The 17,991-nt window shown below is 46.6% G+C and overlaps 1 long non-coding RNA gene across 1 annotated transcript in view; it reads right to left on the bottom strand.

The window, feature by feature from the left end:
• The window catches only part of LOC149875012 (uncharacterized), a 65,490-nt gene extending 54,621 nt beyond the window's left edge, over positions 1–10,869 (bottom strand). The window contains exon 1 of the long non-coding RNA XR_016439998.1: positions 10,766–10,869. This is a non-coding gene — a long non-coding RNA (uncharacterized LOC149875012). The remainder of the gene's footprint in view (positions 1–10,765) is intronic.
• Between the last annotated feature and the right edge of the window lie 7,122 nt (positions 10,870–17,991).

Genomic DNA, 17,991 nt, shown 5'->3' with positions numbered 1-17,991 from the left:
GAGTGGGTCCAGAGGAGGGCCACTCGCATGATCAGGTGGCAGCAGGATAGGCCCTACAAGGAGAGGCTACAGGACCTGAACCTGTTCAGCCTCCACAAGAGAAGGCTGAGAGGGGATCTGGTGGCCATCTACAAACTGGCTAAGGGGGACCAGCAAGCAATGGGAGAGTCCCTGTTCCCCCGAGCACTACTAACAGGAATAACAAGGAATAATGGCCATAAATTGACTGAGAGTAGATTCAGGCTAGACATCAGGAGGCACTACTTCACAGTCATGGGAGCAGGTGATGTGGTGCACGTTCCTACCCTGGGGGGGTCTTTAAAAAGATGGTAGACATTCACCTAGAATGTCCCCTGCATTCTTTCCTGCCCATGGCAGGGGGTCAGACTTGATCTGATTAGGTCCCTTCTTACCCCACCAACTATGAAACTATAAAACTATGAGGTTTCCCATTCTACTGCCATTAATTGTTTGGCAAAGCAGCATTCCTCGGGGCTCCACCTTCCCTTGCACCCTGTCCTAGCACCAACTGGATATCACTGGTCTTAATAAGGTTATTAAGGTCACAAATGCACCATTAGTATCCCCAAGTACTTGGTGCATACTCATAAGCCAGAAGCCCCACTTTAGTCCTCAGTGCTGTTGGACTACCTCTATTTGAAGTCCTGTTGCCGGTTTCACTCCTTATTAAATTAATAGTGGATCTACAATCTACATGTTTTTTGAAGGTTACTGGAGAATCTTTTCTCCTCATCTCAAACAACTCATGGTTAGCTGTCTTTCTTCCCTCCACAGGACAGTGAGGGCTCTTCGCTGCTCACCTGACTCGGGAGCAGGTCTGGGTCTCTTATCCATTGTCTCTCAAGTAAGCTCAACGCTCCCTTGAGTCTTTATATGCAGGAACTGAAGTCAGTTCTTCCCTTCTACCCCTGCCAGGGCATAGCTATATTGGTAGCTGGCTTTTTCTCCACTGTGCTTCCTTCTCTGGGTGCCCTCTCTGTAGGGGCCGGGAGCATCTTTATGATGTGCTCCAGCAAGCACCCTGCTCGCCAGACCTGTCCCCAAAAGGGTATTCCCAGCTTAGAGGGGAAACTGGCCGGCCCAGCCTTGATAGAGGAGCATGGATTGGATCAACTGCCTATTCCTCAACCAGCCCCTCCCACCTGTACCAGAATCTCAATCACCCCTTTGCTAGGTCCTCTCTGCCTGGAGCACTCCAACCATGGCTAACATCCCCCAGCTGGCCTTCCTGGACATGAAGGCATCAGGGAATTTTATGGACTCAGTATTTGCTACAGAGCAACAGATTCTAGTTCAGCCAAAACAAACTCTTGGTGCAGGAGAGTTGGTGGATAGATCCAGCCTCTCCTCAGGCCCCGTCATCCAGGAAATGGTCCCCCTGGAGGTATGGATAGGCAAACACCTGGAGCTCCTTTGGCTTAATCTGTGAGTAGCTGTGACAGGAGTATTTCTACTGGAGCCTCTTTATTGGTGACTGTGCCCTCCTGTTATGGGCCAACCACCTGCTTACTCGCCTGCCACACCTTGATCTTAATTGATTAATTAATTGATGTAATTAGCAGGAGGCTGCCCATGTTATTTGCCCCGGTGCCAGGGGGCGCTATCTGCGGCTCCTTTTCCTCCCCTACACCTCAGCGCAAGCCTCGCAGATGACACTGACGTCGTTTGGTCTGGGGCCTTGTTGTGATTTGGCCCTTCCATCGTCTCCCCCTTGGGCTTTCCACTGCCGTATCTCATTCCGTGCCCTCCTGGTGCTCTACTGCCCCCTCTCTGTTAGGCCCCTTGCTGTCCCCCCCGCTCTGGGGCCTCTCACTCCTCGCAGCCCTCTCTCCGGGGCTGGGGTCAGTGCACCCCAAAATGCCATGCGTTCTCTGGCTCCATGGTCCCCACAGCCTCCTGCAACCCCTAATAGCCTCACCTGGTCCTCTGGTTGTAAACAGCGAACACAAAAACACAAAGCCCCTGGGCTATAACATAAAAACCTAAACCGTCCGGTCAAAACCACATTCAATCCCTACCAGGGGAATACTCCAACCTGTAGAAGCAGTCAGGGGCTGCTCCCCGCTGTCTGCATGGGCCAAGCTCCTCCTCCCTTGGCCGCCAGCAGGGGACTACCCTCCTGGCCTCAATCCTGGGGTTTATATGTGTCAGGCCCTGCCCCTTCCTGTCAGCTGACTCCCCAGCAGTTGTCCTAGCAACCAGCACCTGTGACTCTGGCTGCCCTGGTAACTAGCAGCTAGGCTTCCCCCTTCTTGCCGCTAGAGGTCTCTCCCGAGCTGAGTGCCCTGCGACAGTAGCTATAGCAGGCTCATGGCCACAGGGGTGGCTGTGTAATTCCCTGGTGGCTGGTTAGCCCCTGCCTGGCTCAGGCTCAACTGGAGCCCTCCCCTGGTCTACCATGCCTTGTTCTTATTGAAGGCTGTGTAAGGGAGGCTGCCTGAGGGCTCAGGGTGAGCCTGAGCCTATCTCAATCACCCTGATCCCTGCTTTCATGTGCAGGTCCTGGGACTCTACCAGAAATGGTGGGGAGCCCCATCCCCTGCTTCCTGGCAGAGTCCTGTGAACTGCATGTAGTGGAAGGGAGAAGGGAAAGCAGCCAGCTCCATTGCATGGGGCTTCCCCCCGGTGGTGTGTAAATCCTGGGAGCTGCATGTGAGCCCCATGTGATACAGGTGGGCCAGCCTGGCTCTGCTTGACACCATGTGCAGCTCCTGAAACTGACTGTAGCTGTGTACTGCCAGGTGGCTGTGCCTGCATGGAGCATGAGCATCTAGGGGACCTGCTGATGCTACTGGTGGCAGTGAGGGCTGTGCACCATGGGGAGGGATATGTGGGGTCTCCCCACACCCCCGTACCCTCCTTCACACCCCACAATCCACCTACACCCTTCCCATATGCCCCTCCCACACCCTCCACACATATACACCCCCTACCCCCCACTCACACAACCATATCTCCTCACAATTCCCATACTCGACCATACACCCCCCAACCACATTCCACATATGCCTCCCCACACACACACACAAATATAAGAGTAAGACTTTATTTTTGAATTATTATGCAATCACCTCTATATATGCTACACAAACACACATAAATCAGGACAAAAATATTTTTTGAAATAAAATTAAAATACGTTATAGTAGAAGTTTAACTTTTAGCATATATATGATGTGTTCTTTTTCAAGTTGGCAGCCCCCACTGCCTTCCCCAAAGGAGTATTTCTGGGGACAAGGAGAAGAACTTTTGATGGCAAAGGTTAGGGGCTTAGGGGGGTGGACTTCCAGTCCCAAGATGGCAACCAGAAGATGTGACACCTGTCAAGGTGCAGGACTATCATTAGCTGCCAAAATAATTGCCCACTCCTGTTGTAGCTCCCACTAGTTTGGCATGTGAACCCTAGCTTGACTTCAGCTGGTAACACCCCTGGGTCTAATGATTAGGCCTAATGCCTCTGTGGACCCTGACAGATCGTATGGCAGGCAAAGCACTATCTGTTATAGCCCCTAAAATAAGTCTGCCTCTAGAAGGCCATATGCAATCTCATACATATGGCTAGTCCCTTTGTTTGGAAAAGTTAAGTAATTCAGTCCAGTGTCCTGTTGAGGTGCTGTCACTCTCATGTCATCACCTCATTTAATCCAATACAATTACAGTTGTGCTGGAGAGGGATCCTTTATTTCCTTTATTTTCTTTGGTTATGCTTACCTTGCAATCTACTAACCTCAACTCAGCTGCTGTTGACCACTGTAGCTGAATGACTGAGAACTGCACGCATCCTACTATCATCCCCTCTCTTTCCTTTCTATCCTTTTGCTGACTCCTTTGTCTCATTCACCTGTTGAGTCTTATCTTTTGGAGCATGAGCTCTTGGAGACAGAGACTGCTATCTTCTGTGTTTTGTACGGTGCCTAGCATGGTACTACCAGCACTACTGAGTCTCACCCTAGTACTACTGCAACATACAAGCTAACCAAACAATTATAATCTGTTTCACAAAGCAATACCTCTCTGATGTAAAGGCTCCTCATTTCATATATTATTCAGTGAAAAAACCCCACCAACCAGAATGTCATTTTCATGCAGGACTACCAAGCCTGATCACTATCAAGATTAAAACCATGGCTCAGATCCTTGCCTAAGGCCATGGAGAACACGGTGCATCTTCAGAAGGTACATGTGTGCAGAGGTAAGACAGATATGTGCTAGTTTTTCTCAGTAGCAAAACAGTAGAGCAGTTTGGAGACTGCTTGTATTGTGCTTGCTGACAAAAGCCCCACAGGTCAACAAGGTAGGTGACATACCTTCTATGCTGATTGAAGAGGAAGAATTTTGTGTGGGCTGCTACCCCAGATTTATGGTACTGGTGGGGAATACCCAGCTCTCCTGGCTTTAGGACTGCTTTGTGTCAATGACTGGTGGAAAAAGCCCCATCTCTGTTATCAACATTTGGCGCAACTATAATTTTACTAAAAGCCATCTACCTTTCCACCATTAATGCTATTTTATTTGATGTTTTTAATTTCCCTCAGCCTAGGCAATGAAACTAGGTTGTTCTTTTCATAACATTATACAGTATATATTAAGAAGGAATTTAGCCTGGTTACCTTCAATCTGTGGTTCCCATGCATGAGTAAACATGGTTAAATTTGGGTTCACACAACACCTCCCAGACATGTTTAAACAACAAAACTTCTTTTCATTACATGCTTTAAAAAAATCAGGAAAACATCATTATTTATATCAGATAGCATACACCTGTAATTTTCTTTGTACCAAGATCCAAAGGATGCTGTCGGTTTAGGTTCTTTCTAGAGACATAAATGATTTGTTTGATCACTCAAGAAGCAAAGGATACAGTGCCCAATGCATTGTGAATGCATATCAAGAACAGCTTCTGTCTCATCTCAGGTTAGCTATATTTACAGAGCTGATAAAGAACCATGTTGCTGTATTTTGGACTTTATATATATTGATAGAGCTACTAGCAAAGTAACAGTAAGACACAGAAGGCTTGAGATAAATAACTTTTTCTCTTGTTCCATCATATTTGTGATTAAAGTCTGCATGAATTAACAGTGCAGTACTTCTACAAGTGCAGGAGTTGTAGGGCTAAATTCAAAAAATAGCCTGCGGTTTGTCTACATCCTGTTTGAGGTACCTTAGTTCAAAATTAAAGTCGAAAAAAAGATTCCTGCTAAGAGGCCACCTGACACTGGAGTCACTTCAGCTCACCTTTTTATTTCACCTGAAATTTCTCTGGTGGTTTGCTGTTTTTCTTCTGTGAATGACCAGAACTGTCCCACTCTAAGTGGGTAGGTGCTTAACTTCCACCTAAGCTAGGAGGAGGGACCAGAACCCACAGTTTTCCCTTCCCAGCAGAATGCTCTAAAAATGACCCTACTTGTTCTCTCTGGCTTTACGCATGCTTTGCTGCCCAGTGGCCTACCTTCAAAAAAAGGACAAAGCATGTCCTTACCCTGCTCAGCCTATAGCTGTTAGCTAGGGCACTCTTTGGAGGAGGGAGATGTGGGTTATAACTACCTGAGGCTGAGGAAGAAGTGAGCCTGTCTCTCCTTCTTCCTAGTTAAGTGCTATAACCAGTTGGCTGTTATAGGAAAGACAGGCTATTTTTAAAAGACAGTAAGGAACTCTGGTCAGTTCTTTGAAAGTGCAGCTGAGGGTACCTATCCCCAGACAAGTACTCTGAGCTCCGGATGGCAAGTGAATGGAGCTACTTATCTGTAGCCCTGTGGAAAGTACCTCTGCTCCTGTGAGGGACTGGATTTCAGATTCTCCCCTGTCTTCAGCTGTTCTTTTGGATTAGCTTCTGAGAGCTCCACATTATGCACAGCTTTAGGAAGCTCCCTGCTCAGATTGCCACCTATTTTGAATCCTTTTTCATAGACTCATATAAAAGCAGGGCTGGAAGGGACCTCTGGATGTTGACTAGTCCAATCACCTGCCCAAAGCTGGGTCACCCTTATCCAAACCATCCCAAACAAATTTTTGTCTAATCTATTACTAAAATTACTTGGTCAACCCTGTCACACAACCTGAGTATCTATACAGGGTTCTAGATTCTACTCTGGGAACCTGGTGTCCAGCTGATTTCTTTTTGGATTTGGCCTTGAGAAGCAGCAGAGACCCAGCTGCCCAGGTCATTTTGATTAGGAGAAAAGTCTTTGGGGAGTGTTTTGATCTTCTATTCATGATGAAATTTCACTAGAACAGAAGGCTGAACTAGAAGGGTTTTCTTTCACTTAATATGATACAGTTGTGAATTACCAATGGGGGGCAATTACCTTCTCCCTTTATTTATTTAATTCAAGTGTCTCAGAGACCAAAACAAAGTGACACTGTTCCAGCAGGAGCTCAAGCTATATCTGTGTCTCAAGAATTCTTCCTAGATCACCTCATGTTTCTAGGGAACACACATGCTACACTGTTGTTTCATTTCTTACAGTCTGCAGTGTGGCCAACTCATGATTTTTAGTGTTGTTCTTACAGTCTACATTTCGGGAATGTGAAATATGTAGCTCTTTCTTTTATATATATACATATATAGCTCTTTCTTTTTAATATGTATTTAATATATTTAAATATATATATAAAAGAGCTATATTTTCACATTCCCAAAGCGTAGACTTTAAGAACAATGTCAAAAATCATGAGATTTGGCAATACTGAATCTGCTTCCTGCAGTGCACCTGACCAGCTTTGCATGTGGGTGGGAAGAGATGGTGGCAAAGCCATACCCCTGCTTCCTCTTATCTTCTTTGGAGTAACCTGAGTCAGGGACTATGAATGATGCAGTACTTGGACTATCCTGTACATAAGAATTGCTATTGCATCCTAATTACACAGGAATGCAGTGCCCTCCAGGCCTGCTGGATCATACCAGGAGCAAGGTACCATGAGAAGGTGGAGATTGAAAACCAGGTAACCCCATACTCTGATTCCATTAAAAAGTAACTGACCCTACCAGCAATCTTCAAACCATCGAGAGGTAGGCAGCTGGGATGTGGAAGCTAAAAAGGACAGCTTGGTGGACCTCCTTGGAGAGAATAAGACCAGGAAACAATGACTGAGTTAGTCAGCCATCACCACCACCTCTCCCTCTTCTTCTCTTCCATGCAAACAAAGCCAGTTTGTCAAAGGCTGTACAAACACTCATCATGGATCGGGACTCTCAGGTTACTCTCTAGATTTTCTGCTTAGTTACTTCCTTCACCTACTTTATTGAAAAAAGATCTCCATAGTAACCCCTTCACAGTGGGCTGCCTCACACACTGTCCCGTTGAAAAAGTTTTAAGTTCAGAGTTGCCTGAATTCCAGAAAGAGGCATTTGACTCCTGACATTAACTTGCTTATCCCTGCTCTTCCCCCACCACACCCAATGCTGGTGAATTGAGTCTGCCTCAAATATAGGTCAAAGAGACAACAAGCTCAGTCACATGTTATTAGTTATATTGCCTAGATGAGAGTTGGGACCCCAGCCTGTGAGAGAGCTTGGATTTGGATCCAATTCTAGATCCAAATGTGGCTGCTCAAGGTTATCTCTGAAATTGACTAAAGAACTAGTGACGCCTTCATGCCTTCTTTCCAGCTGCCCTTGTGCCATTCAACCCCCTTGTCAATCAATTTGCACAGACACTATCCTATTTTTTCAGTGAACTGTCTAGTGATGATGACTAAGCAGGTAACTTGCCTGTGATCTGTTTACCAATGTTGTTTAAAAACAAGCCATCCCAAATTCCACATTATAAAGCCACCAAATTGCAAATGTACCTAATATGAAACCTTTGTTCCTATTACTGCCTTCTGTTCCATCACAGTCTTCTCATAGTTTCAGAGTTAGTAGGGTCAGAAGGGACCTGAGCACATCATCAAGTCTGACCCCCTGCTGTGGCAGTAAAGAGTACTGGGGTCAAATGACCCCAGCAAGGTGACTGTCTAGCCTCCTCTTAAAGACCCCCAGGGTAGGAGCCAGCACCACTTTTCTTGGAAGTCGGTTCCAGATCCTAGCCGGCCTGACAGTGAAGTAGCACCTCCTAACGTCTAATCTGAATTTACCCTCTGCCAGCTTGTGAGTGTTATTTCTGGACACTCCTGGTAGTGCTCGGGGGAACAGGAACTCCCCTAATGCCTGCTGGTTCCCCCTGACTAGTTTGTAATGACCACTAGATCCCCCCTCAGCCTTCTCTTGTGGAGGCTGAACAGGTTCAGATCCCGCAGCCTCTCCTCGTAGGGCCTGCCCTGCTGCCCCCTGATCATGCAAGTGGCCCTCCTCTGGACCCTCTCCATGTTGTCCACATCCCTCTTGAAAGGCAGCGCCCAGAACTGGACACAGTACTCCAGCTGCGACCTGACCAGTGCCGCAGAGAGGGGGAGGATCACTGCCTTGGACCTGCTTGAGATGCATCTGTGGATGCAGGACAAAGTGCGGTTAGCCTTCCTAACTGCATCCCCACAGTGCCGGCCCATGTTCATCTTGGCATCAATGATGACTCCAAGATCCTTTTCTGCCTCTGTACTGACGAGAAGGGAGTTCCCCAACCTGTAGGTATGGTGCTGGTTCTTCCTCCCCAGGTACATCACCTTGCACTTGTCAGTATTGAAATCCATCCTATTCCCATCTGCCCACCCTTGTAACCCGTCTAGGTCCAACTGCAGCCTATTCCTTCCTTCCAGCGTGCCCACATCCCCCCACATCTTACTGTCATCAGCAAATTTGAACAGGGTGCTTTTTACCCCCTCGTCCAAGTCTCTGATGAACATGTTGAACAGTGCGGGCCCGAGGACCGAGCCCTGGGGGACCCCACTGCCCACATCCCTCCAGGCTGAAAATGACCCATCCACCACCACTCTCTGGGTGTGGCCCTCCAGCCAGTTGGCGACCCATTTGACTGTGTAGCTGTCGACACCACAGTCCACCAGTTTTTTAATGAGAATGGGGTGAGAGACAGTGTCAAAGGCTTTCCAAAAGTCCAGAAAGACTATGTCCACTGCTACTCCTGCATCTAAGGATTTGGTGACCTGGTCATAGAAGGCCACCAGGTTGGTCTGACAGGACCTGCTGCTAATGAATCTGTGTTGGTTGCCCCTAAACATAATCTCCCCTGCTGGCCCCTCATTGACATGTGCCAGAATAATTCTCTCAAAAAGCTTACCCAGGATTGAGGTAAAACTAACTTGCCTATAGTTTCCCGGGTCCTCCTTCCTCCCTTTTTTGAAGATGGGAACCATGCTGGGTTTCTTCCAGTCCTCTGGCACCACACCAGAGCACCATGAGTGCCTGTAAAGCCATGCCAGGTGTCCCACAGTGACCTCAGCTAATTCCCTCAGCACTCTGGGGTGGAGATCATCCAGACCAGCTGATTTGAATACATCCAGTCCCTCCTAACTAGATCCTCACTGACCCTTGGCTTAGGTGTGCCTCCCTTGGTGCCTAAGGGGGGCCCAGTGGGGGCGCTGATCCGGTCCTTGCTCAGGAAAATGGAGGCAAAGAAGTCGTTAAATAGGTTAGCTTTGTCGTCTGGTGTGACTACCAAATTTCCCAGCATGTTTTGCAGGGGCCCCACGTTACCTGGTACCTTCTTTTTGCCCCCCATGTATTTAAAAAAGGACTTCTTGTTGTCCTCGATCCAGGTAGCCAGTCCCAGTTCCATCTCTGCCTTGGCCTTCCTGACTGCCCCCCTGCATCCCTGAGCAACCGCAGTATAGTCTTCCCTGGTGATGGCCCCTCCCTTCCATTGGGTGTATGCCTCCCTTTTAGCTAGGAGACATTCCCGGATGCCTTTGGTGAGCCATGGGGGCTTTTGCGCCCTCCTGCTCCCTTTGATCTGTGTTGGGATTACCACCCTTTGGGCTTGGAGGATCGTCTCCTTAAGGAGCAACCACTCTTCTTGGACACGTGGCTTCCCTCCCCTCCAGGACCTCAGTGCTTTCCTGACTATTCTCCTTAGCTCATTGAAGTCTGCCCTCCTGAAATCTAGGGCTGCTGCCTTGCTGCAGGCCTTTGCCACCTTGCGCTGGATGGTGAATTCCAGCAGGTGATGATCACTGTCGCCCAAGTGGTCGAGCACCTGCAGCCCCCTCACCAGGTTGTTACCCGTGGCCAGCACCAGGTCCAACAAGGCATCTCCCCTGGTGGGGCTGTGCACCTACTGGGTTAGATGGAGGTCCTGCATTCTGGCTAGGAACCTATGTGAGCGGTCAGACCTGGCTGACTGCTCTTCCCAGCAGACATCTGGAAAGTTCACATCACCCATGATGACCATGTCCTTTGACCTAACTACCCCCATGAGCTGACTTAAGAATTCCTGGTCTAGCTCTTCCCCTTGGTTGGGTGGTCTGCAGTAGACCCCCACCGTTAAGTCTCTTTCCCCCCGACTGCCTTGTATTCTAACCCAGAGCACTTCAGTGTGCCCCTCCTTTCACTCTGTGCTACTTGATGAGGATGTGTATTCCTCCTTAATGTAGAACGCCACACCCCCACCTTTCCTCCCTGTCCTGTCCCTCCTGTACAGCCCTTGATATTCACTGCCCAGTCATGTGTTGGGTCCCACCGCGTTTCAGTGAGTCCCACTATGTCTGGGTTGGTGTCAGCTAGCAGGAGGGTAAGTTCCTCTTGCTTGTTTCCCATACTATGAGTGTTTGTATAGAGGCATTTGAGGCCTCCTGAGGATGTGTGCACTGGCCCCCTAATCTCAGCATTGTCCTGGCCTCTGTTGCTTACCTGTGTATACGTTCCACTCATTGGTCTAGGCTGGGCTGTACTTGTGGGCGCTGCTTGGTTTAGCTATCCAAGGCTTCCTCTGCCCTCGTCTTCCCCTTCCCCCGACGAGCCTAGTTTAAAGCCCGCTGGAAGAGATCCACCAACCTAGAAGAGAACACACCTTTAGGGGAAAGGTGGAGCCCATCCCATCCAAGCATGTCTCTCATTGTGATGTGTGGGTCATTCTCCTTCTTTGTATTCTGTAGCCATTCATCTGTAGCATCCAGATACTGGTTAGATTGTAAGCTCTTCAGTGCAGGATCATAAATTGTACATTACATTTGTACAGCACCCAAAACAGGGGACCACTGATGCAGAATGCTTTCTCTGGAGGCTGTTGTAATATGACCTGTTATTAACAATAATAGATTCAATGAGCTCTAGATGTTGCCTTATGTGGTTTAATAGCATCTTCCTTGATTTGCACCAAAATACAGTCTGGCAAGACAAGCAGATTCAATTTATTTACATAGCATCAATATGAATCTCAGTGATAGCTGTTTATTCATAACCAGTTAGCCTGTGATCTCATTTCTGGGCTATCTCCTGTGGATATCATTGTCAGAAATAACATTACACAGCTCTGACACATCAGCATCGTCTGTCATGTCATTCCACATCAGGAGCTAGGTTGTGATCTGCCTCTGTGTAGGCAGGGAACCCCTGCAAGAAGCCAGTCCTCCTCACAGGCCCCTGCAGGTGCTGATGTCAACAGACATTCTGTGAGCAGGGAGTGTTTCACCCCCTTTCCCCAACCTCCCATGTCCCATTTCTCCTGCTTGCTCTGTGTTTGATCAATATGGTGTGTCTTATAATAAAAAATATTTTGACTATGGAGGCATGGATTTTCCCCCACTTCATACAGCACCAAGCACAGTAAGGCCCAGATCTGTCTGAAGCTTCTAGGAAATAGAGTAATAAAAACGATAAATGACAGCGAGGATGAACATGAAAGGGAATGGAAAGGGTGCAGACTACTGCAGATTAGCTTTCAGTTACCATGGGGTAAGAGCATGCATGCAATGTAGGTACTGCAGACCAGCTGATGGTCTACAAATGCCAAACTCCAATAACATGATCCCCAACCTCAGCACCATGTTCATGTGTAAGAACACTTCAGTGGATAAAAAATGGAGATAATATGTATCTAGCTTTCTCAAGCATATCAGTACCTATGTTGAACAAAAGGCAATAGGTAGATGCCACCTACTATAGTTTCATATGCATTCATAAACTATTTTTTTTGCATATTTTACTTGTGGAATCCATTGCCACTGGACATGGTGGAGGCAGATGGCATAGCCAGGTTCAAAAAGGAACTGGATAAATTTATGGATGATCGATTTATTAATGGCTATTGAACAGAATGGTTTCCTCTGGCATCTCTAGACCAATAAATGGTGTATGTCAGGGAGGGTATTGAATAGGGGATAGATTACTCTAGAGCAAGGGTGGGCAGTTATTTGGGCTGGAGGGTCACTTAGGGAGTTTTGGAGAGCTATTGCAGGCTGGGTCAGCACCTTCCCCCATCCCGTGCCATATCAGCACCCCACTGGTCTGCAACAGCTCACCAAAACTTCCTAAGTAGTAGATTATTAGACCGGTCTAGGGGTGCTGGACACAGTGGGCAGGCAGGATCTCCATGGAGATCAGCCTGAGACCCCTGCGGGCAAGGTGTGCTCAGCCAGGCAGATAGGATGAGGCCACAGGTGGGTGGGGAGCATCATCCAGGAGCAGGATAGATGGGTAGGGCCAGGGCTAGGATTATGGGGTGGTGACAGCATGGGACCAGGCTGCAGGGCAGAGCTGCAATCCACTTCCTGCATGGCCCTGCACCGTCTCTGCCCTGCAGTCTTGGCCCCAGCCCTGCCCACCTGTTCCGCTCTCAGACACCACTCCCTGCACACCCGTGGCCCCATCCCATCTGCCCAACTGAGTGTGCCCTGCCTGCGGGGGTTCTGGGCTGGTCTCCATGTAGGCTCTGCCTGCCTGCCTGCCCCATCTGGTGCCCCCAGCAGTGGGTGTGGGGTGGATGGGCCAGAGTGCCTTGGCACTGGGGCTGGGTCCAGTTGTGGAGAGGAGCTGGGGCTGCCGGGAAATGGAGTCCAGCTGCCACGTTGCTCTAGTCCCACTGCATGCCTGGGGGCAGCAGAACCAGCTGTGCACACCAAGTCCTGGGCTGCCTCCTGCACCTGACCTGAGCGGTGCTTAGGAATCTGCCACAGGCTGGATGAAATCCCTTGCCAGGCTAGATTCAGCTTGCAGGCCGTATTTTGTCCACCTCTACTCTAGAGATATCCAGTTTGGTTCTCTCCCTATGAAGCATCCACTTTTGCCAGTGTTGGAGAGAGGATTTTGTTCTAGATGAACTATTGGTGTGAGGCCCAGTATAGCACTTCTTATGTTCTTATTTCCTGTACACCAAAGCCTCAGCTCTTCTCTACCTGATGCCATTGGTTCTTAGTCTATATTTTATTTTTAATTTAATGTAAACTTCCTGGGGTGTAAAATGCTTTTCAATTCCCTTTTTTCATTAATGTAATATATATATTTAAAAGCTAAGGAATGACTATTAATTTAGGCTGTACATTTAAAAGAAGGGGTTTCAGCATCAGAGAACTGAGGTTCTGCAACAGTCTTCAATATAAATAGTACAGGTAAGAAACCAAACTGGTTTTAAGATCAAGGTTGAAAAGTTTGTGAAAGGGAAGTTTTGATGTGGTTTCCCATGAGAACCAGAAGGTCTTTTTGAATTGCTTCCTTCCCCTGCTTTTGTACCTTTCTTTCAGCTTGTCATACTTTAATATTCTACCTGCATTTGGTCATTTTTCCATCTTTAGCAACTTTTCTGTCAAAAGATTTCACTCCCAGTGTGCCCCTGATTCCGCAGACAGCTAATGTGAATGAATCTGGCCAGGATTCTATCTGAACTAGTGATGTAACTGTTCATGTAAGTGTAGCTTTTCTACATCTACTTTAATGTGAGAGGAAAATAGGATTCAATGTGGACAGATAAAATGATCTTGTTTTGTACATAGGCTCCGAAAGATGCCTATGTACAAAAGTAAGAGCGTGTCTGACCATGTGTATATCTGAGCCCCATTGTCCAGCTTCACAGTAGAGGCTAATGACACAACCACATCCTTCACACCCACAGACTATATACATCTGAGTAAATTTACCCCCTGGGGCTCTTCAGATTCTGTAAAGATAAACATGTACATACATTTAGCAGGATTGGAACAATTATATATTAGCATGATTGGAACTATTGTCCTCAACATTCCTAGAGCCCTGAAAACTTTCAAGTCTGTCAGAATAATCTCCTTCAGCTAAATTGCTCCCGAATCTTCCTTTTTCAGAAGCCTGCTAATCAGGAAGAACTAAGAAACATTTCATTTTCTGCAGAAACACTGCCTTTCTTCTTCTGTCTCTCTATGGTGTCACATGGCTCTTTGCACTTCTAGAGGTTCAAAGGACATCATCCCATTCAAAAACTCATAGGATCCACCTGTGATTGGCTGCCAATCTGAGAGCCCCTCTCTTCACTTTCCTGCTTGCTTTCTTCAAACAAGGTGACTCAACACTTCAAAACTTAAGCTTCCCTTTCACATCAAATGCATCTAATTTTCATGCCTATTTGAACTTATCAAAATAAAGTACATTGCCTTGACAAAAAAGTGGTGGAAAGTTGCATCTCAGAAATGACTAAAGGATGGCTAAAACAAATGTAAGTCAATGAACTGTGAGAGAAGGACATCACATAAATCACTCTTTTCCTCTGCTTCTATTAGGGCTTTGCTTTGTAAATGTCGTGCTAAGTAGTTCAGTGACTAAGTTTCAGCTGCAACCACATGACTTCTCTGTTAGCAAAAGGCTTCTCTTTCTGTTTCTGCATATGAATAGCAATCAGAAAGTCACCCTGGGCTAAATTGCATGTATATTTCTAATGTGAAGCCATGAACTCTGCTACCAAGGAGAAGAAATCATTACCTACGTCAATTCCCTGAAACAAGGGGGTGGGAAGGGAGGAACATCAACATCACAGCATATCTTGACGTGTGTCTTGTGAATGAAACATCTAACCTAGATTTAACAAAGGTGCAGAATGGGTCAGAACAATTTAGGACTCCCAGTTCACCATATGTAAGCGAGCCATTTTTTTTCAGGAGAGATACATTTTGAGTGATTAAAGACATATATAAGTCATTGCCAAGTTTGTGGAGTCATGGAAGAGTAATGGATTCCTTGCTGTGCTCTGCTGCACATCCCTGCCACAGCTGGCTAGTCTGAACCTGGGCGGCAGGGGGTAGGAAGTCAGATCAGAAGTTTTTCAGTGACCTGACCTCCTGGAAGCCAACTGGCATGAGCTTTGCTTTCCTGGAAAGGTGGGAACATTGAGTTTTTAGCTGTGCCATGTTTACGTACTGTGCAGCTAAAGAGGCCCCTGTTCTACCTTACATATATTATGCAATTAGCTGGTTAATTGCACAATAAATTTAGATGGGCCACACATGCAAAGTATGACCATCCACAAGAGCAAAGTAATTATCACACAATTAACAGGTTAATCAATCAGTAAGTTAAGACCAGTCAAATGTGCAAAATAATTATCACATGATAAAAATGACTTGCCAGCTATAAAAAGAGCCAACCAGGTATAAAGTTAGTGTTTGAAAAACTATAACAAGCTCCCAATTGCGGAAGTCCAGTGAAAAATAATGCTGAAGGACAACTGGCACAGATTCATAGCAGGTAGATCCTGGCTGACCAACCTTGTTTATTTTTATGGTCAGGTCACCAAATGCTTAGACGAAGGAATCAAAGTAGATTTAAAAAATGCCTTTGATACAGTGTCTCATCCCATTTTTATAAACAAACTAGGTGGCTATGATGTAGATGATTACATGGTCAGGTGGGTGGCAAATTGGCTTATGAGATGCACTCAGGGAGTGGTGGTGGATGGGTCGGTATCGACCTGGAAAGCTGTGAGCAGTGGAGTCCCCCAAGGTGCTGTTCAATATCTTCATCAGTGACTTGGATGAGGGTGTGGAGAGCGCTCTGTCCAAATTTGCAGACAGCACCAAATTATGGGGCAAGTACATGCATGGGGGGCGGGGCGGGGCGGGGCAGGGGATGTGCAAAGTAATTCAGGTAGATTTAGACAGGTTGGAAAAGTGGGAAGAAAAGAATAGGATGCAGTTTAACAAAGATAAGTGCAAAGTGCTGCACCCAGCCAGAAAGAATCAACAACACACTTACAGACTGGGGGATGACTTTCTAAGCAGCAAACAGTGGGAAGTGTTCTCGGAGTCATAGTTGACTCCAGGATGAACATGAGTCACCAATGTGACAAAGTGATAGATAAAGCTAATCACACTGTTATGCATTAGCAGGTGCATCACAAGTAGATCTAAGGAGGTGAAACTTCCTCTCTATGTGGCATTGGTGAAGCCACAGCTGGAGTACTGTGTCCAGTTTTGGGTGCTGCCCTTCAAGAAGGATGTGGATAACCTTGAGAGGATCCAGAGTAGGGCCACTTGTATGGTTAAGGGCCTACAGGTAAGGTCCTACAAGAAGAGATTGAGGGACCTGGATCTCTTCAGCCTCTGCCAGAGAAGGATGAGAAGTGAACTTGTGGTCTATAAATACATCAGGTTGGGGAGCAGGGAGGCAGCAAAGAATAGGAGATACGGTGTTTACCAGAGCGCCTCTTGGGGTAACTAGAAACAATGGCCACAAACTGACAGAAAGCAGATTTAAATTAGACATCAGAAAGAACTTCTTCACGGTAAGGGTGACCAGAATCTGGAATAGGCTCCCAGAGGAAGTGGCACTCTCCCTTACCTTGAAGGTCTTTAAGAGGAGATGGGACAAGCTCCTGGCTGGGGTCATCTGACCCCAGTACTCTTTCCTGCCTGCCCTTTCCTGGGGCAGGAGGTCGGACTTGATGATCTACTGAGGTTCCTTCTGACCCTAAATGTCTATTAAAGCTATGAAATCGATGAAACAACTCTACAGCTGGTTTCTATCTAGCTTTAATTTGAACATGTAGCAGGGCCCAGAGTTGCTTTTAGGTTAGTGGGAGGCATGTCCACATGTTTTCCTCTGTAGCTGGATACAAGGCCCTCTGTGACACAAGGAATTCTCAGTATCACTTCGTGGTGACATAGAATTCATACTCTACCCCTGAAGAAGCTGAAGTGGTAAGTGAAGAGATTCCTAGAAATATATGTCTGTGTTGATAAAGCATCAAGAAGGCTTAGCACAGGTTACCCATAGCTTTCAATCCTCATGACAGACAAAGAGATGTCCCTTTCATTTTTTCCCTCCACATTAGCACTCATTTTAAGGCATCAATCTCTAATGCTTTGTTGTATGTGAAGTAATAAATGACTTTAGTAATTGACTTCAGTAACTGAGCTCTTGCTTTGCTTTAGGGTTTAATTTAACAGCCATTAATTGCTTTGTGTACAAGAAGAGATTTTCACTTAACAGGAATGGCAAATAGTTTGCAGTTTAAGACATTTTTGTAGGATTCTGGTTAATGGGATTTTTATCAGAAACATCACAGACTTCTATTTAAATAATAAGGAATTATAATGCAGGTCTGAGTATAAAGTTACTAAATGACAATCTTTCACTATTCCACTATTCGTGTTTCACTCAAATAGCACTGGCTGAGCTAGAGTAATACAACAGAGCTGGGTGAGAAAATTAAAGAAAAAACTTTGAGAAGTCATTAAGGCTTGGAAACCAGAACTCTTATGGCTTCCTTGCAGTATGTAGCTATACTGACAGTTTCCCTCAGCCAGGCACTCTCTTTGTTTCCATCTAGTTCGTTCTCTGCTGCCAGTTCCTTTCTGCGTCATCAAAGGGAGTCCAAAACAATCAGATATAGGCTGTTACCCTGAGGTAGAACTTGAAAAGGAATGAACTTTGTGGGCCCATTTGGACCTCGTCAAATAGTCCTGTCTGCAGCACTGAGCTGTCCCAGTGTCTCACCCTCCCAAACTAATACATTTGTAGGCTAATGATCCACTCCTGAAAGAGGAGCCAAGTGAAACACCTAAGGTGGGGCTCCCCCGACCATGTCTCATGGTGAGCAACATTTCTTGCAGCCACATGAAATTTTGCTTTCCACAGGTAGATATTTCCTCAAGTTAACAAGGAAAGCAGGGTGTGAT

This window comes from Crocodylus siamensis, chromosome 1, assembly GCF_052110815.1.
Source record: "Crocodylus siamensis isolate JL-2025a chromosome 1, ASM5211081v1, whole genome shotgun sequence".
Lineage (NCBI taxonomy): Eukaryota > Metazoa > Chordata > Crocodylia > Crocodylidae > Crocodylus > Crocodylus siamensis.
This window is presented reverse-complemented; position numbering and strand designations above follow the sequence as displayed.